General features: G+C 45.8%; 11 non-coding genes across 11 annotated transcripts; 7 read left to right on the top strand and 4 right to left on the bottom strand.

Moving 5' to 3' along the window:
• Positions 1–10,102: 10,102 nt before the first annotated feature.
• trnav-cac lies at positions 10,103–10,175 on the top strand. The gene has a single exon. It is a non-coding gene; the product is annotated as a tRNA-Val (tRNA).
• Positions 10,176–11,225: 1,050 nt separating this feature from the next.
• On the bottom strand, positions 11,226–11,315 carry trnap-ugg. Its single transcript is given in 2 exon segments — positions 11,226–11,261; positions 11,280–11,315. It is a non-coding gene; the product is annotated as a tRNA-Pro (tRNA).
• Positions 11,316–12,556: 1,241 nt separating this feature from the next.
• On the top strand, positions 12,557–12,629 carry trnav-cac. Its single transcript has one exon. It is a non-coding gene; the product is annotated as a tRNA-Val (tRNA).
• A 1,048-nt stretch (positions 12,630–13,677) lies between these two features.
• On the bottom strand, positions 13,678–13,767 carry trnap-ugg. Its single transcript is given in 2 exon segments — positions 13,678–13,713; positions 13,732–13,767. It is a non-coding gene; the product is annotated as a tRNA-Pro (tRNA).
• Positions 13,768–15,005: 1,238 nt separating this feature from the next.
• On the top strand, positions 15,006–15,078 carry trnav-cac. The gene has a single exon. It is a non-coding gene; the product is annotated as a tRNA-Val (tRNA).
• A 1,051-nt stretch (positions 15,079–16,129) lies between these two features.
• trnap-ugg lies at positions 16,130–16,219 on the bottom strand. The gene is given in 2 exon segments: positions 16,130–16,165; positions 16,184–16,219. It is a non-coding gene; the product is annotated as a tRNA-Pro (tRNA).
• A 1,238-nt stretch (positions 16,220–17,457) lies between these two features.
• On the top strand, positions 17,458–17,530 carry trnav-cac. The gene has a single exon. It is a non-coding gene; the product is annotated as a tRNA-Val (tRNA).
• Positions 17,531–18,581: 1,051 nt separating this feature from the next.
• Positions 18,582–18,671, bottom strand: trnap-ugg. The gene is given in 2 exon segments: positions 18,582–18,617; positions 18,636–18,671. It is a non-coding gene; the product is annotated as a tRNA-Pro (tRNA).
• Positions 18,672–19,909: 1,238 nt separating this feature from the next.
• Positions 19,910–19,982, top strand: trnav-uac. The gene has a single exon. It is a non-coding gene; the product is annotated as a tRNA-Val (tRNA).
• Positions 19,983–22,205: 2,223 nt separating this feature from the next.
• Positions 22,206–22,279, top strand: trnan-guu. The gene has a single exon. It is a non-coding gene; the product is annotated as a tRNA-Asn (tRNA).
• A 2,161-nt stretch (positions 22,280–24,440) lies between these two features.
• Positions 24,441–24,512, top strand: trnat-cgu. Its single transcript has one exon. It is a non-coding gene; the product is annotated as a tRNA-Thr (tRNA).
• The last annotated feature ends 936 nt before the right edge of the window (positions 24,513–25,448 follow it).

The following is a 25,448-nucleotide window of genomic DNA, read 5'->3' as shown; positions in this document are numbered from 1 at the left end:
GACAATCAGAGTTAGCATCGCATTCAGCAATACTATCATCAGCAAAATAATAACTGTCATTTTACCAACAATAAAATCTGGGTTACAGCAGCCAGGAAGAGAATGAAGTGTCACTGGGAAGGAAATGCTTACTGAGAAGTGAGATAACGATGATGAGCGAAGCGAGATGGTTCCTCATGATCCTTCTTGAGTTTGTATCTCTACAATGAGATCAATCCTCTGTCAGAGACAGAAATACAGATCCTCGTCATACTGCACTGCTGACCCGACCAATGAGAGGAATGAACCAGCAGCAGCAATCTCTCCAGTAACACAATTGGGTCAGAGTGAGAGCAGCAACCGGAAGCTGTGGGCGGGGATATCGCCGTCTGAATATTGAGTGAAGTGTGCGGTGACTCTCAGTTGCACTCGGAACTGATGGAGCGGAAATAGCGACGGTTGAATCTTCACTAGACTGTAACCATCCTGCACCTGCTCACTGTGCAAGTCACTGAGAAGAAATAGATCGGGAGGACATGACGGACTAGAATCTAGAATCTTCGAGTCAGGGATGAGGCCACACGATCTATATTGCCCGAGACACTTTGAAATGGTTATCTTATTCTTCTTTCAAAAATAGCATTTTCTACATAGCCGGGTAATTGCCTTTACATTTCCTTCTTAAAGTTATTGTTGAATTTTCTTCCTTTATTTAGACACCTCTTCTGTAGTTCAGCAAATCGCAGTGTAGATAATGAATGGAATTTTCCTGGGCTTTATTTCTCCTCGATCCCTGTATTATCCAAGGATCTGCTCGTGGAAACAGCTCCGTGTCATCTTCTTTGACAGACCCACTTATATTTCAGCAACTCAGTACAGTCTCTCCTTTACTTTCTTTGACCTAAGGAGAGGTGGCCTTGTGGCGTCATCGGCAGCTTCCGTGCCTCTGGCGCCTTAGTCGTGGAGCTTTACGGCAAACAAGAGGCCCTTTGACACATCATGTTTGCCCCGGTCATCAAGTACCGATCTAGTCTAAACCAATTTCTGACACTTGGCCCGGAGCCTTGCATGCAATGGCGTTTCAAGTCCTAAGCTAGACGCTTCTTTATTGCTGTGAGTGTTCCCGCCTCGACCAGCCTTACAGGCAGAGTTCCGGGATCTCACCACACTCAAATTCCCTTTAAATCTTCTGCCCCTTACCTTAAATCTACGCCTCCTCGTTGTTGACCCCTCTACTAATGGAAAGGTATCTTCCTATCTATATTACGTATAATTTTGAACACCGCGATTAGGTTCTCCTCAGTATTCTCTGCTTTAAGGACAATATTCCAGCCTATCCAGCCTCTCCTCATAGCTGAAACATTCCTTCCCAGAAAACCTCCGGATTAATCTATTCTGCAGCCTCTCTGGTATAATCGCATCCTTTCCGTAAGGTGGCGACCAGATGTGCACAAAATACTCCAGCTGAAGACTAACCAGCGTTTTAAACAGCTCCATAATAACCTCCCAGCTCTTATATTCCATGCCTCAGTTAATGAAGGCAAGTATCCCGTATGTCTTGTTCACCACCTTATCTACTTGTCCAGTTGCCTGCGGAGATCTGTGGGCATGAACACCAAGGTCCCTCTTGCCTCTGTACTTCTTGGCGTCCTGCCATTCATTGTGTGTTTTCTTGCAATGTAGGTCCTCCCAAAATGCATCAGGGTTAAATTCCATTTGCCAATGTTCCTCCCATCTGGCCCGTCCGTCTATATCATCCTGCAATCTAAACCTTTCCTCCTCACTATTTAGCACACCGACGATTTTCATGTTGTCTGCGAACGACGGTTGGGGATAGCTCAGGAGATTGGAAAGCCAGAACGGTCTGGATTCCTGTTCCAGCTCTGGAGTGGTTGCGATCTGCCTCCCCGTGACGTTGCAATGGATTGGACCTGCCTTCCGACAGATAGCGCCAGAGAAAGAAATAATGAGAATAATCCAGATTTGGATAGTCAGTTCTCATTCCTGACATTAATGTTTTGACATACAAAACAATAATATACTCGTAATATATACTCGTAATATACTCGTAATAATATAAATACTCGTTCTAACCTTTTAAAAATTAATTCTAAAGCTAACATTATTACTAACCTCTGTCTTTTATCCTGTCTTGCAGGCCTGAAGATCCTCCGAGTCCCTTGGAGACCTTGTGACTCACTTTTCCAACTTCTTCCATCGGGCAGGAGATTCAGAAGTCTGAGAACACGGACGAACAGACTCAAAAACATATTCTTCCCCACTGTCACCAGACTCCTAAATGACCTTCTTTGGACTGTCCTCATTAACACTACACCCTGTCTGCTTCATCCGATGCCAATGCTTATGTAGTTACATTGTATATCTTGTGTTGCCCTATTATGTATTCTCATGTATTTTCTTGAATTCTGTTCAATTCCCTTTTCTTCCCATGTACTGAATGATCTGTTGAGCTGCTTGCAGAAAAATACTTTTCACTGTACCTCGGTACACGTGACAATAAACAAATCCAATCCAATCCAATCCAATAAACCGTAAGTCGATTCAGTAACCCCCATTCTGAACCGATTGAACATAATCCACCAGCAGAGGGCGCAAAGCCCAACATGTTAGTTAGAAAGTCACATGAGACCAAAGCCATCAGTGATGTCACCGTGGGCCTGGCTCCCTTGCTGTGTCTGGGTGGGACATTGAGCTGAACAGAGCTCGGGTTCCCTCTCTCCTCTCAATCTCTGAGTCATTCCATACCCATTCACTGAGAGATCCAGGCAGACATGTTTCTAATAATACTGGCGGGGATCTTGCACATTGAGTACTGGATTTTGCTCATCAAGACAGTTTAACAGATTGATGGGAATTTACACAGACTCATACAGTTAGATAGAGGATAATACCTTGATCCCGTTTAACCTCCTGCTCTTTAGATCCTCTTCTTTCACAGGCGAACTACTTGCAGATCCAGTTTCCGGTGACAGTAGCTGTGTTTGAAGGGATAGATTGCAAATATATAACCCCGGTAATAAGAAACATCCACTGATATGGACAGAAACGAGCACAGTGTCCAAACTGGATTATTAATGAAGTAGTAAGGCTGTAAAAATTGTAAAATGATGGAATCTGAAGACAATATCTGCCTGTTGCTCATTAAATAAGCGGCCTAAGTGTGGTGGTCTTTTCCTGTGCAGTGAAACACAGCATCAGATAAAAACCAAGAACCCGCAAAAACCTCCTCTGCGAGTATTTGTGTAGTCTTCTTTAGCGCCTTGATCAGCCAGGTTAATTCCATCTCAGGCCCACGGGGAACAAACATTGGCAGGTTTGTTAATCAAACATTTGCACTGTTGTCTTTATCCTTGTTCAAATCAACCGATGTGAGAAATCTTGTGACGTAGCTCAATGTCTCAGCCGATACCTCCTCAGTAAATATCTCGCAGTTATCCCGTCATATTGACCGGCCTACATAGGCAGAGAAAGCTCTTGGATATGGAGTGATTATAACTGAACTGTCTTTCTAGAGCCTTCAACTCGGACGGATCCTGGGAGACTGTGCGTCATTCATCCCTGTAACAAAACGTGGAATATGTCTCGGTCTGGAATTTGATTTGACACAAGAAATAGACAACGGCCTCTGAATATTGACTCACCGAACGGTACAATGATTATTATCTTCAAGCACCATGGAACCCGTGCTCTCTGGTTGTGACTTCTAAATAAATAAAATGAATTTAAATGGATTCTGGCCCTTCTTTTCTGATATGAAATAGCAAACCAAAATCATGAACAGGCCTCTCGGATAACTGCGGAATCTGCGGAAACTGTCAGAATCACCCGGCAGGTTTTTGTACGGCGCTGAATGGTTTTCAGTTCATTGTGCCTCAACTGCACAGAGATAGGTGGCGGTGTCTGTCACTCGAACGTCACTAACATTCAGAGAGCTGTGTTTGTCTGCTGAAATGAATCGAGATGTAATCCTGTCCTGATCGCTGGTACCGCTCGCCAGGTGCTGCACGGTTCCATCCGGGTATTGTCTGTACCATTGTAGGATCATTCCTGCTACTGTGGTGGAACAGGCCAAGGATGCAACATCTCCCTCGGTAACCACCATTGACTCTGGAGACTGTGATACCTCGTCACTGCCAGCGGCATCTGAGATGTAAAATAACATGAATAATTTAATATCACACAGACGGCGAGAATATGATATAGCACAATCAACTACAACATGACATAACAAGATATACAATAAAGGAAACTGTATGTCCCTATAACATGACATATCTGATGTGTGACATATTCCTGCCAGATATAGTGATCACACTCACACGGAGAGAAGAGTAAGCCATTCAGGGAGATAATCACTAAAGTGAATCTCAGCTTCATGTTGGATCCTATCGATCTGTGTTAAGTAGCTCTCAGTAGTTTTCAGGACGAGAGACAATGCTGCAGAGGCAGCGCTGTTGTATATCAAACTGAGTCCAACACCAACTGCACCGTGCCCGCCCGAGCCGGGTCTCTGGGACGTGTGATCACAAAGTGAAGCTGTGAAGGAGCTTCAGCATTGGTGGAGTGTGGGTAGGAGAATGCGCACGCGGCAGACCAGCGTCACTGTGACGTCAGAATGAGGACACGTGTGACGTTTCCCTGCATATTTAGTGACGTAGGTCTGTAAACTGAGTGACGTCAGTGGGACTGGTTGAAGGGTCAGAAACATCTTTGCCGGAGCTGATCTGAACAGCCAGCCCTGAGTTTCAGAGAATTAACAGCTGATCATAAACAGAAAGGACGGGTAACCTGGAGACTGGTTTGATGATGGATCTGACGGTCGGATTGGATTCGGCAGTGTATTTTTACTACCGTGTTGGAAACAGGTGGCTGACAGCTTGATTCGAAGTTAAGGTGGCTTCCTCCCGGTGTGGGTTTGAGCGGCTGACATCGCCACTGGTCGATGTGGCTGAATCTGCTCGAGTTTCTGTCGAAAGGTCAACAGAATGGTGCTCGAAGACACAGTTCAAAGGGAGTGGGACTTTTGTTCATGGTATACTCAGTCTGTGAGTCCTACTTCTGATCAACTCTTCAGAGCCACTTTCTCCACCCAGATATAGAGAGAGTTTAGCTCCCTGAGTGGTGCTGTTGCTGTTTTGTTATTTTAGCCTCACTGCTCATCTGCTGACATGAGTAACGCAGCAGAGGTGAAATCCTAGAACTCCCTCCCTGACAGCACATAGACTGCAGCCGTTCAAGAAGGCAGCATCAAAGGTTAAACTAAAAAGAGCAACTTCTTCTGTCTTAACATCTGAGGACAGTACCCGAGAAACAGAATTTCCGTCACTCAGATCAGAAATACATGTTCAAACAGGAAATAATTATGTGTTTACAATTCCGATTGAAACCATGATTTCAAATGCGATGAAATGTGTTTGTTCCACAATTACCTCCCGAAAAGCCCACCTGCACCAGCCCAAAACAATCCAGACACTGGCTGACCGCTGTCGATCTGTAAAAATTGAAATTCGAAGCATCAACTTCTATTCCGCACGATTAAGAATCGGCTGTCTTTCGCAGGTTTTTCTTACTTCACTTTCTTGCGTCTCCAAAGGTGGTTTAACACCTGTAGGTAGCGAACTGTCTGTCAGTGAATGGGAACAATCCGAGCTGGGATACAGTCAGTGCCTTCGAAGAAGAATCGCTGCATAGATCCAGACGGGAGTCGGAATGGGTTTGCTGGTCTGGTTATTGGCAGCACGGTAGCATGGTGGTTAGCATAAATGCTTCACAGCTCCAGGGTCCCAGGTTCGATTCCCGGCTGGGTCGCTGTCTGTGCGGAGTCTGCACGTCCTCCCCGTGTGTGCGTGGGTTTCCTCCGGATGCTCCGATTTCCTCCCACAGTCCAAAGATGTGCGGGGTTAGGTGGATTGGCCATGCTAAATTGCCCGTAGTGTCCTAAAAAGTAAGGTTAAGGGGGGGTTGTTGGGTTACGGGTATAGGGTGGATACGTGGGTTTAAGTAGGGTGATCATTGCTCGGCACAACATCGAGGGCCGAAGGGCATGTTCTGTGCTGTACTGTTTTATATCTATATCTATTGTAGGACGGAAACACAGCTGTGTCAGAAAACATTAAACAGACACTGGAAAGGAGAATAACTATTAGGGGGGAACTCTGTTCTTGGGGTTTGTTATAAATTATACAATCACTGCCTTGTGAAATTTGCTCATTTCCTACAAACTGTCTGTCAACCAATAAAATTCCTCGGAGGTCTTCCGGGATACTGATTGTACCAGAACAGAGTATCAAAAACAACTGTCGAGTATCTACAGTCCAGGTTAATGCTCTGTCGTTCCAGAACCCGTTAACTCAGATCGATCCTGGGGCACTGAATCTTCACCATTTGTTCCTGGAACAAAACACAAAACGTATTCACTATCTGGGAGTGAAGATCGTACACGGAGCAACAGGGTATCATTATGGTTAGCACAATTGCTTCACAGCTTCAGGCTCCCAGGTTCAATTCCCGACTTGGGCCACTGTCTGTTGGGAGTCTGCACATTCTCCCCGTGTTTGCCTGGGTTTCCTCCTGGTACTCCGGTTTCCTCCCACAGTCCAAAGATGTGCAGGTGGATTGGCCATGCTAAATTGCCCCTAGTGTCCAACATTAGTGTTGGGTGGGGTTACTGGGTTGTGGCGACAGGTTGGAGTTGTGGACCTAGGGTAGGGTGCACTATCCAAGAGCCAGTGCAGATTCGATAGGCCGAATGGCCTCCTTCTGCACTGTAACTTCTGTGAAATCTATGAAAATAATCCCGTCATATAGACCCTGTGACCCGGCTTTGCTCAAAGTGATCTAGAAGAGCGGAACGGAGATGGAGAAACGTTCACACAATAATTCAGACAGCAATGGAAAGATCATAAAAAGACTAAATGTGAGTTAACGAACCGGAAATTAAGTTGTGAAATTCATTTTAGTAGAAATGCAAGTTATAAACTAACGAATATTATTATTCAGTTTCTGCTCGCTTGTTTTTAGTGAGTGTTGTGTTTGTTTTTGATGGTTTGGTAATGACACTGTGACCACTGTGACTACTGTGATTACTATGACTACTGTGACCACTGTGACCACCACAAGCTGCGTAATTGTGTCTGTCTATCAATGTGAGAGCGCCCTCTGCCGAGAAATGACTGGAACTCCCAGTGTGAGTGTTTGTACGGGACCCGCTATACCTCTGCAGCAGCTCCGGCGATATTTAAAGGTACCGTTTGGTTTTCTTTGAGCAAAGCAGCCGAAAACCTGGCTGGGAAAATCTGGAGATTTATCTGAACTGCCCTAACTATAGATTCTCATTACATTCCTAGGAGGTCTTCCGGGATACTGAATGTACCAGAAAAGAGTTTCAAAAACAGCTGTGGAATATCTACAGTCCAGCTCAATGCTCTGTCCTTCCAGAACCCGTTAACTCAGATCGATCCTGGGCCACTGAGTATTCACCATTTCTTCCTGAAACTAAACACAAAATGTATTCAATATCTGAGAGTGAAGATAGCACACGGTGAACATTAGAACATCGACTCACCATTCACCAGTCACCAACATGGAGAATACATGCTGCCTGGATTAGAGTCCGACAGAAATCAATCAGTTTTTGAATATGTTCTGGTATTAAAGCGAAAATTCAGATGAGTGAACGCTTCAGTTACTGGGAAAAGATTGGCGAAACAATTGACAGTTGGGCACCAAGCGTGAACCATACCTCCGGACCAAGAAGCCCAATTGTAAGATCGAGCATCAGCAAAATATAACTTATGTTAACTTCGATATAATTTCTACATCTCATGTTTTTTTATGTTGAGACATCTGTTTTTCAAATTCACCTGAGATTCACCTGAGGAAGGACCAGTGCTCTGAAAGCTAGTGCTGAAACAAACATGTTGGACTTTAACCTGGTGTTGTCAGTTTTCTTACTTTTTTTTTAAAGGAACAGCTGTTGTCTTGTAATAAGTGACCTGGCCTCTCAACCAGACAATTAGAATCTGCAGCAACACAGTGAGGTTGCACATTTCACACGTCCGCTGACTGCTGTAGTGTAGTGATTATCACATTCGGACAGAATGAAAAAGGGAATGTAAATGAGGCTAATCAAGGCCGAGAAAGGTGCTGATAGTGGCGCATTCAGACGTCAGAATGGGATCAAAGGTAAGCAGTGTATATTAGGGAACAATTGGCAACAGGGATCAGATTGATCGAGTAGGATGGTATAGGCTGGGGGGAGGGGAGCGGGGCAATTGTGAGGGTAAAATATACCAATGGAACGAATGAAAATAAATTGATAGAAAAAAACACGTGTGAAGTGTGCAGAATAAAATTAAGCAGACCGAGAGATGCCTGAATCCACCAGAGTTTGTGAATAGAGATAAGTGAATGTCCACTCATCGCCAAGTTGATCGAAAATGTTTCGATTTTCCCGGCAACGCGTTAATTCCCTGCACTGTGAACTCAGCTTCTCAAAGCAACCCCAATGTGAATGAATCCCGCCGTCTGAGCCGCAAAGAAATGAAGTAAACATGCTGCGTGACCAACAGAAAAGGGCTCGTCGGGGATTTGAACCCGAAGCCTCTCGTAAATTTCGACACCGAGACACCCGAAGCGACAATCATAGCCCTAGACCAACGAACCCTCGAAAGCAACCGAATCATACTGTCATTGACAACGAAAGTCGATCTAACATTTGCGGAGAACGCCGAAATTACTGCAACAACTCAGGGAGTCAGGCGGCATTTGTCGACAGGACAACAAAGTTCGTCTTTCACCATCACCTTTCATTACAACCGGGACCGGTTAGAATGTAGGTACGTCTTAACCAACTGAACTCACCGGAGGGAGGAAACAGAACAACAGGAAAGGGCTCTGATAGGGGGCAAGTCAGGAGAAATTAAATGAGAAAGGCGTTGCCTTCCTGGCCACGGAGCTAGGTTAGCATCAAATCAGAGAGTAATGACACCACAAGTATGAGGCCATTCCTGCCGCCGTGTGTGTGCTAGCTCTCTGTTAGCGCAATGGAAGAAACACAAATGTGCGTCAGGGAGCTATCGATGGCAGATTGATCCACAGCTACCGCCCGGACACAAAGAACAAGTGGGAAACAAGATTGAAACCCAAATCTGCGATGGAAGGACACACAAAATGGGTGCAGCATTTACAGTGTGAAACTACTGAACTACACAGTGAGTGTGAAAGCTGTATTGAGCCCAGTGGAAAGATGCGCTGCTGTTCCTCGAGTGTCTGTTGAGCTTCTTTGGAACATTTCACGACGCCGAGGTCCGGGAGGTCAGCGTTAAGCTCCAGTTCTCCAGTCAGTTCAATTCTTCACTTTGGCTCTGTGGATTAGATGGGTCAAGTCCCTGTCAAGTTAACGCACATCAGGAGCATCAATTTTATCCAAACGCACTCCAGCATTGACGCTGTCTCTCTCTCTCTCGAGCATCATCTGTGGGGAGAGAAACGTCGGAAACATCCCGAGTCCTGAGAAATCTTTTTCAGAGTGGGCCAATGTAAATCAACCCCGCCGTCAGCATCGCAAAGAATTCATAATCTCTGACCTGGAGTAAAGGGCTTGTCCTGGATTTAAACCCACGACCACTCCCATAGGCATTGCTTGAAAATCCTTGATGTGGAGATGCCGGCGTTGGACTGGGGTGAGCACAGTAAGAAGTCTTACAACACCAGGTTAAAGTCCAACAGGTTTGTTTCAAACACGAGCTTTCGGAGCACGGCTCCTTCTTCAGGTGAAGAAGGAGCCGTGCTCCGAAAGCTCGTGTTTGAAACAACCCTTTGGACTTTAACCTGGTGTTGTAAGACTTCTTATTGAAAATCCTTAAACGAGAACCAGACCTCGAGACCAAAGAGCACAAATTTGAGACCGACATTCAGCAAAATATAACTTATGTTAATTTCGATATACTTTGTACATCTCACGGCTTTATATGTTGAGACATCTGTTAATTTAAGAAACAGCTGTGGCTTGCAACAAGGGACCTGGCCTCTCAAACAGACCATCAGAATCTGCAGCAACACAGTGAGGTTGTACATTCCGCACGTCCATTGTTTGCCAGCGGTTTCTGTAGTGTAGTGGTTATCACATTCGCCTCACACGCGAAAGGTCCCCGGTTCGAAACAGGGCAGAAACATCGAACATTTAACATTTCGTGTGAGAAAAGTTTGCACAATTATTGGGCACAAAATAATTCTGTTTCCTGAATGTTGCCGGAATCTCGTGTGTTCCAGGACTATGAAATTTCGTCTCACACGAGCCACGAAACTGAATTGAACATTAAGGCCCAAGCACTGAATTTTCGGCAGGCAAGAGGTGAAGAATTTTCATATCTTGGCACACCTCGGATATTAGCAGCTAGTTCATCCACAACAGAGTTTCAGCGATTTACAAATGAACATATTTAATCACCATCTCAAACATGTCTAAATGTGTGACAAATGCAACTTACTGCGGATGCTTCAAACGGAAACAAAAACAGAAAATACTGGATAATCTCAGCAGGTCTGACAGCCTCTGGGGAGCGAAATGGCAGCTGTCGTTTCCAGTCAAGTGGACTCTTTGTCAAAGCTGGAGAACTGGAATTGGAGATTCAGACGATTGTGGCTGGGGGGGGGGGGGGTGGTGGAGTGCTGTATTGGGTCTCGATAGAGGGCTAGCAATAGGTGGGAAATGACGAAAATGTCTCGGGCAGAAAGAAAAAGGGAATGTAAATGAGGCTAATCAAGGCTATGGAAGGTGCTGATGGCGCATCAAGCGGTCAGAATGTGTTAATGGCAGAACAAAGGTAAGCAGTGCGTCAGAGAACAATTACAAACAGGGATCAGATTGCTGAAGTAGGATGGTATGGGCTGGGGGGAGGGGGGCAATGCTGAGGGTAAAACATATCAATGGAAGGGATGATAAGTTGATGGAAAAAACATGTGGTGAAGGGGGAAGTGAGAGTTCACAGTCTGAAGTTATTGAACTGATAAAATGAAAGGGACAAAGAGCTGTCTGAGTCCACCAGAATTAGTCAATAGAAATGTGAATGCCCACCCATAGACAAACTTCTCGGGAAAGTATTGGTTCCACGCAGCTTGAGCTCAGCTTCTCAAAGCAAACCCAATGTGAATGAATCCCGCCGTCGACGCTGCAAAGAAATGAAGAAAACATGCGGTTTGACCAACGGGAAAACCTCATCGAAGGGCTCGTCCGGGATTTGAACCCGGGACCTCTCGCAAATTCCGACAGCGACACACCCAAAGCGAGAATCATACCCCTAGACCAACGAGCCCCGCAAAAAGAGTCAAAGCATACTGTCATTGCCATCGAAAATCAATCTAACATCTGCGGAAAACGCAAAAAGTACTGCAACATCTCAGGTAGTCAGGCGGCATTTGTCGACAGGACAACAAAGTTCGTCTTTCACCATCACCTTTCATTAAAACCGGGACAGGTTAGAAATGTGGTACGTCTTAACCAAGTGAATTACCGGAGGGAGGAAACAGAACAACAGGAAAGGGCTCTAATGGGGGGCAAGTCAGGAGAGATTAAATGAGAAGAGGCCTTGGGTCCCTGGCCACAGAGTTAGGTTAGCATCAAATCAGAGAATAATGACACCACAGTATGAGGCCATTCCGGCCGCCGTGTCTGTGCCAGCTCTCTGTTAGCGCAATGGAAGAAACAAAGAAAAAAAAGATATGTCTGGAGGAGCTATCGATGGCATATTGATCAACAACTACCGCCCGGACACAAAGAACAAGTGGAAACAAGATTGAAACCCAAATCTGCGATGGAAGGACACACAAAATGGGTGCAGCATTTACAGTGTGAAACTACTGAACACACACTGAGTGTGAAAGCTGTATTGAGCCCAGTGGAAAGATGCGCTGCTGTTCCTCGAGTGGCTGTTGAGCTTCTTTGGAACATTTCACGACGCCGAGGCCCGGGAGGTCAGCGTTAAGATCCAGCTCCCCAGTCAGTTCAATTGTCCACTTTTGCTCTGTGGATTAGATGGGTCACGTCCCTGTGGTGGTTAACACAGATCTGGAGCATCAATTTTATCCAAACGCACTCCAGCTCAGACACTGTCTCTCTCTCTCTCTCTCTAGCATCATCTGTGGGGAGAGAAACGACGTAAACATTCCGAGTCCTGAGAAATCTTTTTCAGAGTGGGCCAATGTAAATCAACCCTGCCGTCAGCATCGCAAACAATTCGTAATCCCTGACCTGGAGTAAAGAGCCTGTCCTGGATTTAAACGCACGACCACTCCCATTGGCATTGCTTGAAAATCCTTAAACGAGAACCAGACCTCGAGACCAAAGAGCACAAATTTGAGACCGACATTCAGCAAAATATAACTTATGTTAATTTCGATATACTTTGTACATCTCACGGCTTTATATGTTGAGACATCTGTTAATTTAAGAAACAGCTGTCGCTTGCAACAAGGGACCTGGCCTCTCAAACAGACCATCAGAATCTGCAGCAACACAGTGAGGTTGTACATTCCGCACGTCCATTATTTGCCAGCGGTTTCTGTAGTGTAGTGGTTATCACATTCGCCTCACACGCGAAAGGTCCCCGGTTCGAAACCGGGCAGAAACATCGAACATTTAGCATTTCGTGTGAGAAAAGTTTGCACAATTATTGGGCACAAAATAATTCTGTTTCCTGAATGTTGCCGGAATCTCGTGTGTTCCAGGACTATGAAATTTCGTCTCACACGAGCCACTAAACTGAATTGAACATTAAGGCCCAAGCACTGAATTTTCGGCAGGCAAGAGGTGAAGAATTTTCATATCTTGGCACACCTCGGATATTAGCAGCTAGTTCATCCACAACAGAGTTTCAGCGATTTACAAATGAACATATTTAATCACCATCTCAAACATGTCTAAATGTGTGACAAATGCAACTTACTGCGGATGCTTCAAACGGAAACAAAAACAGAAAATACTGGATAATCTCAGCAGGTCTGACAGCCTCTGGGGAGCGAAATGGCAGCTGTCGTTTCCAGTCAAGTGGACTCTTTGTCAAAGCTGGAGAACTGGAATTGGAGATTCAGACGATTGTGGGTGGGGGGTGGGGGTGGTGGAGTGCTGTATTGGGCCTCGATAGAGGGCTAGCAATAGGTGGGAAATGACGAAAATGTCTCGGGCAGAAAGAAAAAGGGAATGTAAATGAGGCTAATCAAGGCTATGAAAGGTGCTGATGGCGCATCAAGCGGTCAGAATGTGTTAATGGCAGAACAAAGGTAAGCAGTGTGTCAGAGAACAATTACAAACAGGGATCAGATTGCTGAAGTAGGATGGTATGGGCTGGGGGGAGGGGGGCAATGCTGAGGGTAAAACATATCAATGGAAGGGATGATAAGTTGATGGAAAAAACATGTGGTGAAGGGGGAAGTGAGAGTTCACAGTCTGAAGTTATTGAACTGATAAAATGAAAGGGACAAAGAGCTGTCTGAGTCCACCAGAATTAGTCAATAGAAATGTGAATGCCCACCCACAGACAAACTTCTCGGGAACGTATTGGTTCCACGCAGCTTGAGCTCAGCTTCTCAAAGCAAACCCAATGTGAATGAATCCCGCCGTCGACGCTGCAAAGAAATGAAGAAAACATGCGGTTTGACCAACGGGAAAACCTCATCGAAGGGCTCGTCCGGGATTTGAACCCGGGACCTCTCGCAAATTCCGACAGCGACACACCCAAAGCGAGAATCATACCCCTAGACCAACGAGCCCCGCAAAAAGAGTCAAAGCATACTGTCATTGCCATCGAAAATCAATCTAACATCTGCGGAGAACGCCAAAAGTACTGCACCATCTCAGGTAGTCAGGCGGCATTTGTCGACAGGACAACAAAGTTCGTCTTTCACCATCACCTTTCATTAAAACCGGGACAGGTTAGAAATGTGGTACGTCTTAACCAAGTGAATTACCGGAGGGAGGAAACAGAACAACAGGAAAGGGCTCTAATGGGGGGCAAGTCAGGAGAGATTAAATGAGAAGAGGCCTTGGGTACCCTGGCCACAGAGTTAGGTTAGCATCAAATCAGAGAATAATGACACCACAGTATGAGGCCATTCCGGCCGCCGTGTCTGTGCCAGCTCTCTGTTAGCGCAATGGAAGAAACAAAGAAAAAAAAGATATGTCTGGAGGAGCTATCGATGGCATATTGATCAACAACTACCGCCCGGACACAAAGAACAAGTGGAAACAAGATTGAAACCCAAATCTGCGATGGAAGGACACACAAAATGGGTGCAGCATTTACAGTGTGAAACTACTGAACACACACTGAGTGTGAAAGCTGTATTGAGCCCAGTGGAAAGATGCGCTGCTGTTCCTCGAGTGGCTGTTGAGCTTCTTTGGAACATTTCACGACGCCGAGGTCCGGGAGGTCAGCGTTAAGATCCAGCTCCCCAGTCAGTTCAATTCTCCACTTTGGCTCTGTGGATTAGATGGGTCACGTCCCTGTGGTTAACACAGATCTGGAGCATCAATTTTATCCAAACGCACTCCAGCTCAGACACTGTCTCTCTCTCTCTCTCGAGCATCATCTGTGGGGAGAGAAACGACGTAAACATTCCGAGTCCTGAGAAATCTTTTTCAGAGTGGGCCAATGTAAATCAACCCCGCCGTCAGCATCGCAAACAATTCGTAATCCTCTGACCTGGAGTAAAGAGCCTGTCCTGGATTTAAACCCACGACCACTCCCATAGGCATTGATTGAAAATCCTTAAACGAGAACCAGACCTCGAGACCAAAGAGCACAAATTTAAGACCGACATTCAGCAAAATATAACTTATGTTAATTTCGATATAATTTCTACATCTCACGGCTTTATATGTTGAGACATCTGTTAATTTAAGAAACAGCTGTCGCTTGCAACAAGGGACCTGGCCTCTCAAACAGACCATCAGAATCTGCAGCAACACAGTGAGGTTGTACATTCCGCACGTCCATTGATTGCCAGCGGTTTCTGTAGTGTAGTGGTTATCACATTCGCCTCACACGCGAAAGGTCCCCGGTTCGAAACCGGGCAGAAACATCGAACATTTAGCATTTCGTGTGAGAAAAGTTTGCACAATTATTGGGCACAAACTAATTCTATTTCCTGAATGTTGCCGGAATCTCGTGTGTTCCAGGACTATGAAATTTCGTCTCACACGAGCCACTACACTGAATTGAACATTAAGGCCCAAGCACTGAATTTTCGGCAGGCAATGAGAGGTGAAGAATTTTCATATCTTGGCACACCTCGGATATTAGCAGCTAGTTCATCCACAACAGAGTTTCAGCGATTTACAAATGAACATATTTAATCACCATCTCAAACATGTCTAAATGTGTGACAAATGCAACTTACTGCGGATGCTTCAAACGGAAACAAAAACAGAAAATACTGGATAATCTCAGCAGGTCTGACAGCCTCTGGGGAGCGAAATGGCAGCTGTCGTTTCCAGTCAAGTGGACTCTTTGTCAAAGCTGGAGAACTGGAATTGGAGATTCAGACGATTGTGGGTGGGGGGTGGGGGTGGTGGAGTGCTGTATTGGGTCTCGATAGAGGGCTAGCAATAGGTGGGAAATGACGAAAATGTCTCGGGCAGAAAGAAAAAGGGAATGTAAATGAGGCTAATCAAGGCTATGAAAGGTGCTGATGGCGCATCAAGCGGTCAGAATGTGTTAATGGCAGAACAAAGGTAAGCAGTGCGTCAGAGAACAATTACAAACAGGGATCAGATTGCTGAAGTAGGATGGTATGGGCTGGTGGGAGGTGGGCGATGCTGAGGGTAAAACATATCAATGGAAGGGATGATAAGTTGATGGAAAAAACATGTGGTGAAGGGGGAAGTGAGAGTTCACAGTCTGAAGTTATTGAACTGATAAAATGAAAGGGACAAAGAGCTGTCTGAGTCCACCAGAATTAGTCAATAGAAATGTGAATGCCCACCCATAGACAAACTTCTCGGGAACGTATTGGTTCCACGCAGCTTGAGCTCAGCTTCTCAAAGCAAACCCAATGTGAATGAATCCCGCCGTCGACGCTGCAAAGAAATGAAGAAAACATGCGGTTTGACCAACGGGAAAACCTCATCGAAGGGCTCGTCCGGGATTTGAACCCGGGACCTCTCGCAAATTCCGACAGCGACACACCCAAAGCGAGAATCATACCCCTAGACCAACGAGCCCCGCAAAAAGAGTTAAAGCATACTGTCATTGCCATCGAAAATCAATCTAACATCTGCGGAGAACGCCAAAAGTACTGCACCATCTCAGGTAGTCAGGCGGCATTTGTCGACAGGACAACAAAGTTCGTCTTTCACCATCACCTTTCATTAAAACCGGGACAGGTTAGAAATGTGGTACGTCTTAACCAAGTGAATTACCGGAGGGAGGAAACAGAACAACAGGAAAGGGCTCTAATGGGGGGCAAGTCAGGAGAGATTAAATAAGAAGAGGCCTTGGGACCCTGGCCACAGAGTTAGGTTAGCATCAAATCAGAGAATAATGACACCACAGTATGAGGCCATTCCGGCCGCCGTGTCTGTGCCAGCTCTCTGTTAGCGCAATGGAAGAAACAAAGAAACAAAAGATATGTCTGGAGGAGCTATCGATGGCATATTGATCAACAACTACCGCCCGGACACAAAGAACAAGTGGAAACAAGATTGAATCCCAAATCTGCGATGGAAGGACACACAAAATGGGTGCAGCATTTACAGTGTGAAACTACTGAACACACACTGAGTGTGAAAGCTGTATTGAGCACAGTGGAAAGATGCGCTGCTGTTCCTCGAGTGGCTGTTGAGCTTCTTTGGAACATTTCACGACGCCGAGGTCCGGGAGGTCAGCGTTAAGATCCAGCTCCACAGCCAGTTCAATTCTCCACTTTGGCTCTGTGGATTAGATGGGTCACGTCCCTGTGGTTAACACAGATCTGGAGCATCAATTTTATCCAAACGCACTCCAGCTCAGACACTGTCTCTCTCTCTCTCTCTCGAGCATCATCTGTGGGGAGAGAAACGACGTAAACATTCCGAGTCCTGAGAAATCTTTTTCAGAGTGGGCCAATGTAAATCAACACCGCCGTCAGCATCGCAAACAATTCGTAATCTCTGACCTGGAGTAAAGAGCCTGTCCTGGATTTAAACCCACGACCACTCCCATAGGCATTGATTGAAAATCCTTAAACGAGAACCAGACCTCGAGACCAAAGAGCACAAATTTAAGACCGACATTCAGCAAAATATAACTTATGTTAATTTCGATATAATTTCTACATCTCACGGCTTTATATGTTGAGACATCTGTTAATTTCAGACACAGCTGTCGCTTGCAACAAGGGACCTGGCCTCTCAAACAGACCATCAGAATCTGCAGCAACACAGTGAGGTTGTACATTCCGCACGTCCATTGATTGCCAGCGGTTTCTGTAGTGTAGTGGTTATCACATTCGCCTCACACGCGAAAGGTCCCCGGTTCGAAACCGGGCAGAAACATCGAACATTTAGCATTTCGTGTGAGAAAAGTTTGCACAATTATTGGGCACAAAATAATTCTATTTCCTGAATGTTGCCGGAATCTCGTGTGTTCCAGGACTATGAAATTTCGTCTCACACGAGCCACTACACTGAATTGAACATTAAGGCCCAAGCACTGAATTTTCGGCAGGCAATGAGAGGTGAAGAATTTTCATATCTTGGCACACCTCGGATATTAGCAGCTAGTTCATCCACAACAGAGTTTCAGCGATTTACAAATGAACATATTTAATCACAATCTCAAACATGTCTAAATGTATGACAAATGCAACTTACTGCGGATGCTTCAAACGGAAACAAAAACAGAAAATACCGGATAATCTCAGCAGGTCTGACAGCCTCTGGGGAGCGAAATGGCAGCTGTCGTTTCCAGTCAAGTGGACTCTTTGTCAAAGCTGGAGAACTGGAACTGGAGATTCAGACGATTGTGGGTGGGGGGTGGGGGTGGTGGAGTGCTGTATTGGGTCTCGATAGAGGGCTAGCAATAGGTGGGAAATGACGAAAATGTCTCGGGCAGAAAGAAAAAGGGAATGTAAATGAGGCTAATCAAGGCTATGAAAGGTGCTGATGGCGCATCAAGCGGTCAGAATGTGTTAATGGCAGAACAAAGGTAAGCAGTGCGTCAGAGAACAATTACAAACAGGGATCAGATTGCTGAAGTAGGATGGTATGGGCTGGGGGGAGGTGGGCAATGCTGAGGGTAAAACATATCAATGGAAGGGATGATAAGTTGATGGAAAAAACATGTGGTGAAGGGGGAAGTGAGAGTTCACAGTCTGAAGTTGTTGAACTGATAAAATGAAAGGGACAAAGAGCTGTCTGAGTCCCCCAGAATTAGTCAATAGAAATGTGAATGCCCACCCATAGACAAACTTTTCGGGAACGTATTGGTTCCACGCAGCTTGAGCTCAGCTTCTCAAAGCAAACCCAATGTGAATGAATCCCGCCGTCGACGCTGCAAAGAAATGAAGAAAACATGCGGTTTGACCAACGGGAAAACCTCATCGAAGGGCTCGTCCGGGATTTGAACCCGGGACCTCTCGCAAATTCCGACAGCGACACACCCAAAGCGAGAATCATACCCCTAGACCAACGAGCCCCGCAAAAAGAGTCAAAGCATACTGTCATTGCCATCGAAAATCAATCTAACATCTGCGGAGAACGCCAAAAGTACTGCAACATCTCAGGTAGTCAGGCGGCATTTGTCGACAGGACAACAAAGTTCGTCTTTCACCATCACCTTTCATTAAAACCGGGACAGGTTAGAAATGTGGTACGTCTTAACCAAGTGAATTACCGGAGGGAGGAAACAGAACAACAGGAAAGGGCTCTAATGGGGGGCAAGTCAGGAGAGATTAAATGAGAAGAGGCCTTGGGACCCTGGCCACAGAGTTAGGTTAGCATCAAATCAGAGAATAATGACACCACAGTATGAGGCCATTCCGGCCGCCGTGTCTGTGCCAGCTCTCTGTTAGCGCAATGGAAGAAACAAAGAAACAAAAGATATGTCTGGAGGAGCTATCGATGGCATATTGATCAACAACTACCGCCCGGACACAAAGAACAAGTGGAAACATGATTGAAATCCCAAATCTGCGATGGAAGGACACACAAAATGGGTGCAGCATTTACAGTGTGAAACTACTGAACACACACTGAGTGTGAAAGCTGTATTGAGCCCAGTGGAAAGATGCGCTGCTGTTCCTCGAGTGGCTGTTGAGCTTCTTTGAAACATTTCACGACGCCGAGGTCCGGGAGGTCAGCGTTAAGATCCAGCTCCCCAGTCAGTTCAATTCTCCACTTTGGCTCTGTGGATTAGATGGGTCACGTCCCTGTGGTTAACACAGATCTGGAGCATCAATTTTATCCAAACGCACTCCAGCTCAGACACTGTCTCTCTCTCTCTCTCTCGAGCATCATCTGTGGGGAGAGAAACGACGTAAACATTCCGAGTCCTGAGAAATCTTTTTCAGAGTGGGCCAATGTAAATCAACCCGCCGTCAGCATCGCAAACAATTCGTAATCCCTGACCTGGAGTAAAGAGCCTGTCCTGGATTTAAACCCACGACCATTCCCAAAGGCATTGATTGAAAATCCCTAAACGAGAACCAGACATCGAGACCAAAGAGCACAAATTTAAGACCGACATTCAGCAAAATATAACTTATGTTAATTTCGATATAATTTCTACATCTCACGGCTTTATATGTTGAGACATCTGTTAATTTAAGAAACAGCTGTCGCTTGCAACAAGGTACCTGGCCTCTCAAACAGACCATCAGAATCTGCAGCAACACAGTGAGGTTGTACATTCCGCACGTCCATTGCTTGCCAGCGGTTTCTGTAGTGTAGTGGTTATCACATTTGCCTTACACGCGAAAGGTCCCCGATTCGAAACCGGGCAGAAACATCGAACATTTAGCATTTCGTGTGAGAAAAGTTTGCACAATTATTGGGCACAAAATAATTCTGTTTCCTGAATGTTGCCGGAATCTCGTGTGTTCCAGGACTATGAAATTTCGTCTCACACGAGCCACTACACTGAATTGAACATTAAGGCCCAAGCACTGAATTTTCGGCAGGCAATGAGAGGTGAAGAATTTTCATATCTTGGCACACCTCGGATATTAGCAGCTAGTTCATCCACAACAGAGTTTCAGCGATTTACAAATGAACATATTTAATCACCATCTCAAACATGTCTAAATGTGTGACAAATGCAACTTACTGCGGATGCTTCAAACGGAAACAAAAACAGAAAATACTGGATAATCTCAGCAGGTCTGACAGCCTCTGGGGAGCGAAATGGCAGCTGTCGTTTCCAGTCAAGTGGACTCTTTGTCAAAGCTGGAGAACTGGAACTGGAGATTCAGACGATTGTGGGTGGGGGTGGGGGTGGTGGAGTGCTGTATTGGGCCTCGATAGAGGGCTAGCAATAGGTGGGAAATGACGAAAATGTCTCGGGCAGAAAGAAAAAGGGAATGTAAATGAGGCTAATCAAGGCTATGAAAGGTGCTGATGGCGCATCAAGCGGTCAGAATGTGTTAATGGCAGAACAAAGGTAAGCAGTGCGTCAGAGAACAATTACAAACAGGGATCAGATTGCTGAAGTAGGATGGTATGGGCTGGGGGGAGGGGGGCAATGCTGAGGGTAAAACATATCAATGGAAGGGATGATAAGTTGATGGAAAAAACATGTGGTGGAGGGGGAAGTGAGAGTTCACAGTCTGAAGTTGTTGAACTGATAAAATGAAAGGGACAAAGAGCTGTCTGAGTCCACCAGAATTAGTCAATAGAAATGTGAATGCCCACACATAGACAAGCTTCTCGGGAACGTATTGGTTCCATGAAGTTTGAGCTCAGCTTCTCAAACCCAATGTGAATGAATCCCGCTGTCTCCGCCGCAAAGAAATGAAGAAAACATGCGGTTTGACCAACGGAAAACCTAATCGAAGGGCTCGTCCGGGATTTGAACCCAGGACCTCTTGCAAATTCCGACAGCGACGCACCCAAAGCGAGAATCATACCCCTAGACCAACGAGCCCGGCGTGAAGAGCCAAACCATACTGTCATTGCCATCGAAAATCAATCTAACATCTGCGGAGAACGCCAAATTACTGCAACAGCTCAGGTAGTCAGGCGGCATTTGTCGACAGGACAACAAAGTTCGTCTTTCACCATCACCTTTCATTAAAACCGGGGCAGGTTAGAAATCAGAAGGGGGTTCAGTGCAGTTAGATTGCGAATATACAGACCGGACGATGTACCACATGCTGTGGTATCAGCAAAAGCCGGCACAGCCGCCGAGATTGGTCATCATTAACATATTGACGATGAAGAAAGAGGAGATCTCAGGACGATATCTGGCGGCTGCCAACAAGTCTAAAAAGAATGGTTACCTCAATATAAACGCGCTCAGTGTGGAGGACGGGGCGGTCTATTACTGTGCAATGAGCACAGTGTCACAAAGCAGCTACAACCACGTACGAAAGCCTCAGAGAGTATTTTCAATTCCAGTAAATTTGCGTTCCTGCCCTTGTACCGGAGGATGGTTTGATCTGGATTCAGAAAAATACTCAGGTCTATTTCTCCACAATTGCATTGCCGTCTCTGTCCTTGTATAGGTCAATAGAGGAGCCGTTTCGGATTCGTGAGATTAATCAGCATGTCGCGATGCACAGTAAATTTAAGCTTGGAATATCCACTTCCGAGCAGCAGTAATGAAAGTTCTCAGATGTGGGGATAATAAAATCTTCCAGGACCGTTAACTTAGGTCGACCTTATGCCAATGAGTCTGAGCCCCCAGTAGTCTTCAGCGGAACATCGACTTTCTGATCGAAAATACATCAAATCTATGTTGACACTTTCCTGCTTTCTGTTATGGAGGTTCCCGGATAAGGGACGTGTTTCAACGAAAGTGTGGTGCTGTCCAAGTGAGTTCTGTAAAATCCACGGGCCTGTGATGATTCCACGTCTCACAAATGTCCATGCCCGCGGGACCATGTGTACGCTCCTTCCAGATATTTTCCGCACTGCCTCAGGGGACCAATATTACCAGCATTCTCATTCGGTCCCTGGCAATCAGAGGATTGGCCGTCACTGTTGAAATGCACAGAGTTGTGATCCTGTTGTCGTCTCCGTGGCGCAATCGGTTAGCGCGTTCGGCTGTTAATCGAAAGGTTGGTGGTTCGATCCCACTCAGAGACGAATTGCTGTTCTATTCCTGGATGATATCTGTTTAGGACAGGGCTAAATCGCTGGCTTTGAAAGCAGACCAAGCAGGTCAGAGAGGCTGATCATTAAGCGCATCACCTCCATACTTCCGGAATGCCTTGCCCCACTTCAATTCGCATACCGTTGCAACCGGTCCACATCAGACGCCATTTCCCTGGCCCGACGCTCATCCCGAGAGCATCTCGAAAACAAGGACTCCTATTTATTGACTACAGCTCCGCCTTCAACACCATAATCCCAGCCAAGCTCATATCAAAGCTCCAAAACCTAGGACTTGGCACCCCCACTCTGCAACTGGATCCTTGACTTTCTGACCAACAGACCACAGTCAGTAAGAATGAACACCAACACCTCCTCCACAATAGTCCTCAAAACTGTTGCCCCGCAAGGCTGGGTACTTAGCCCCCTACTCTACTCTCTGTACACACACACGACTGCGTGGCAAAACTTGGTTCCAACTCCATCTACAAGTTGGCTGACGATACGACCATAGTGGGCCGGATCTTGAATAACGACGAGTCCGAATACAGGAGATAGAGAACCTAGTGGAGTGGTGTAACGACAACAATCTCTCCCTCAATGCCAGCAAAACTAAAGAGCTGGTCATCGACTTCAGGTAGCAAAGTACTGTAAACACCCCTATCAGCATCAACGTGGACGAGGTGGAGATGGTTAGCAGTTTCCCCACTGTCACCAGACTCCGAAATGACTCTCTTATTGACTGACTGTGTGCTTCAACCGATGCCAATGCATATGTAGTTACATTGTATATCTTGTGTTGCCCTATTATGTAGTCCCATGTATTTTCTTGAAATTTGTTTAATTCCCTTTTCTTCCATGTACTGAATGATCTGTTGAGCTGCTTGCAGAAAAATACTTTTCACTGTACCTCGGTAATAAACAAATCCAATCCAACAACCCGTCTTGCTCCATTTTCACATAATAATAAATGGCGATGGTCTTTCTGACCGCCCTCTCGCATCCACCTTGAGAGATGAATATCACCCCCCCCCCCCCCCCCCCCCCCCCCCCCCGCTCACACACACACACATATACCCCTACCCCTCTTCGGTGTCGGTTTGTTTTCTGGGACCCACTGCCTTTCTTGCTATAATGTGATGACCGGCACAGACACATATAGGGATCTCTATATTTGTGTGCTGGATATTTCTCTATATATGTGTCATATTGCGATCACTTCTACATTTGCTGCTACGCAGATTCTCTCCAATCAGACGGAATATGACCGTGCAGGCTGCCCGGATGCTGGACTTGTGTATCAGGACTCGTCAGTATCGATTGTACTGCTGTGTGGCGTCAGTATCCCTCTTCAACCCTCATTCAGCGTTCAGATGTTCCACTGGGCTTGGTGGCTCCAGTCTGATAGAAACGACAGAAAACAATAATAATCTCAAAATTCAGAATCAGCCTCATATTGACCAACGTAACGGGTCCCTGCACCATACTCATTATTATTAATTAACAATAATATCTGTGTTACTCAGTAAGGGGAGGATGGGGGTTTTGCATTGAAGGAAATACTGAGTAGCGAGATCATAACGAAGAGGGTGACGAGGCAGTTCCCCGCGATCGTTCCTGAATCAATCGCTCTTCAGGGCAGGCAATTATCTGTCAGAGCAGCAATCCAGATTCAGGTCCCACTGCATTGCTGATCCAACCAATGACAGGAATCGAGCAGCGGCAGCAAATGTCTAGAATATCCCAATGGTGTTGGAGCGAGGCATCACACGGAAGCTGTGACCGGGCACCCGCAGACTCAAAGCTGAAAAATTGTGCGGCGGTTATCAGCTGCAGTCCACAAGTGATGGAGCGGAAATTAGCGACAGTTGAGCACCCAGCATCCCGTGACATCCTGCACCTGCTCAACTCACTGAGAACAATATAGTGTCGGAGGGGGTGGGGGCAGATTGAACTGACGCTACCTGCGCCTATTTGAAATAACTTTTTCTATTGCCCTTTTCACCCTGCATTTAAATCCCGCGGGGTTTTCCGTTCTCAAGTTCTGACAATACATTTTGAAATGTTCTATTGATTCTTCTTCTCTCATCAATTGTTGCGCCAGACTCCAAATGATAACAACTCACAGTGCAATCAACATGATTTGCTTGCATAAGGTGCGGTGGCCAAGAGGAAAGGCGTTGGTCTCGTAAACCAAAAATCGCGGGTTCAAATCCCGCCCGTGCCTCGGTGCTGATGCATTCAAAGTAACGTTTCATTATCTCACAAACACCTACTGAATGAAATATCATTTACCGATCTTCTTCATAGTACATTTAACCTTCAGCTCAAGAAAATAATTCGTGACAATCTGGTCTCTGAAAAAAGCGATGTTCACCGCAGTTCCCCTTTTGTACCTTGTTCGTCAGAACCAAAATAAAGAAAACTAGTCTGTTGAGCCCTGCTATTATTCTGAGTTCTAACCTCCGCATGTCCACCAAAGTCTTGGCATTCTTTCGACTTCGTCGCATCCATGGTGTGAACCGAGAACTCCAGGGATGATTTGCACAGATTAAGCATCATTTTTTGATTAGAAATACCTATAGTGACAAAGATAGTGTATAAACAGCTGAAATTTAGATTTCCGTCTAGATTTCCCGCCCTGATATGCATTGCGTCAACACTGAATCCACTGAACAGCCGAATTCTAACACCGGGAGTAAACCGAATCCGGCAGCAGAGGGCTGCCAAATTCAAGAACGGCGTTCAGAAACTCACCTGATGGTGTCGGCAAGCCGATAAGATGGGAGGCGAGGGATGGTCACAATAGACCCTCTCCCTGCACTGCACTAAGTTCCCTCTCTCCTACACAATCCCTGACCGTCAGTCCAGTCAGTTCACTGAGAGAGATTCAGACAGAACATGTGTTGCTGATAATAACTGGCGGGTGCTTTGGCACGTAATAATGTATATAGTGTTAATTAAACCAGTGAGCATATAATACACATAGGCTAGAGTATAATTAACGATCGGAATGTCTATTGAAGTGCCATGCATCAGAGGTCCCAAAAAATGCCGCAGATACAAGTAGATTTATATCAACTCTGTTTAAACTCAGGGCGGCAGGGTGGCGCAATGGTTGGCACTGCTGCCTCATTGCACTGAGGACACGGGTTCGATCCCG

Source organism: Scyliorhinus canicula, unplaced genomic scaffold, assembly GCF_902713615.1.
Source record: "Scyliorhinus canicula unplaced genomic scaffold, sScyCan1.1, whole genome shotgun sequence".
Lineage (NCBI taxonomy): Eukaryota > Metazoa > Chordata > Chondrichthyes > Carcharhiniformes > Scyliorhinidae > Scyliorhinus > Scyliorhinus canicula.
The sequence above is the reverse complement of the archived record's forward strand: the minus strand, read 5'-3'. Positions and strand labels throughout refer to the sequence as shown.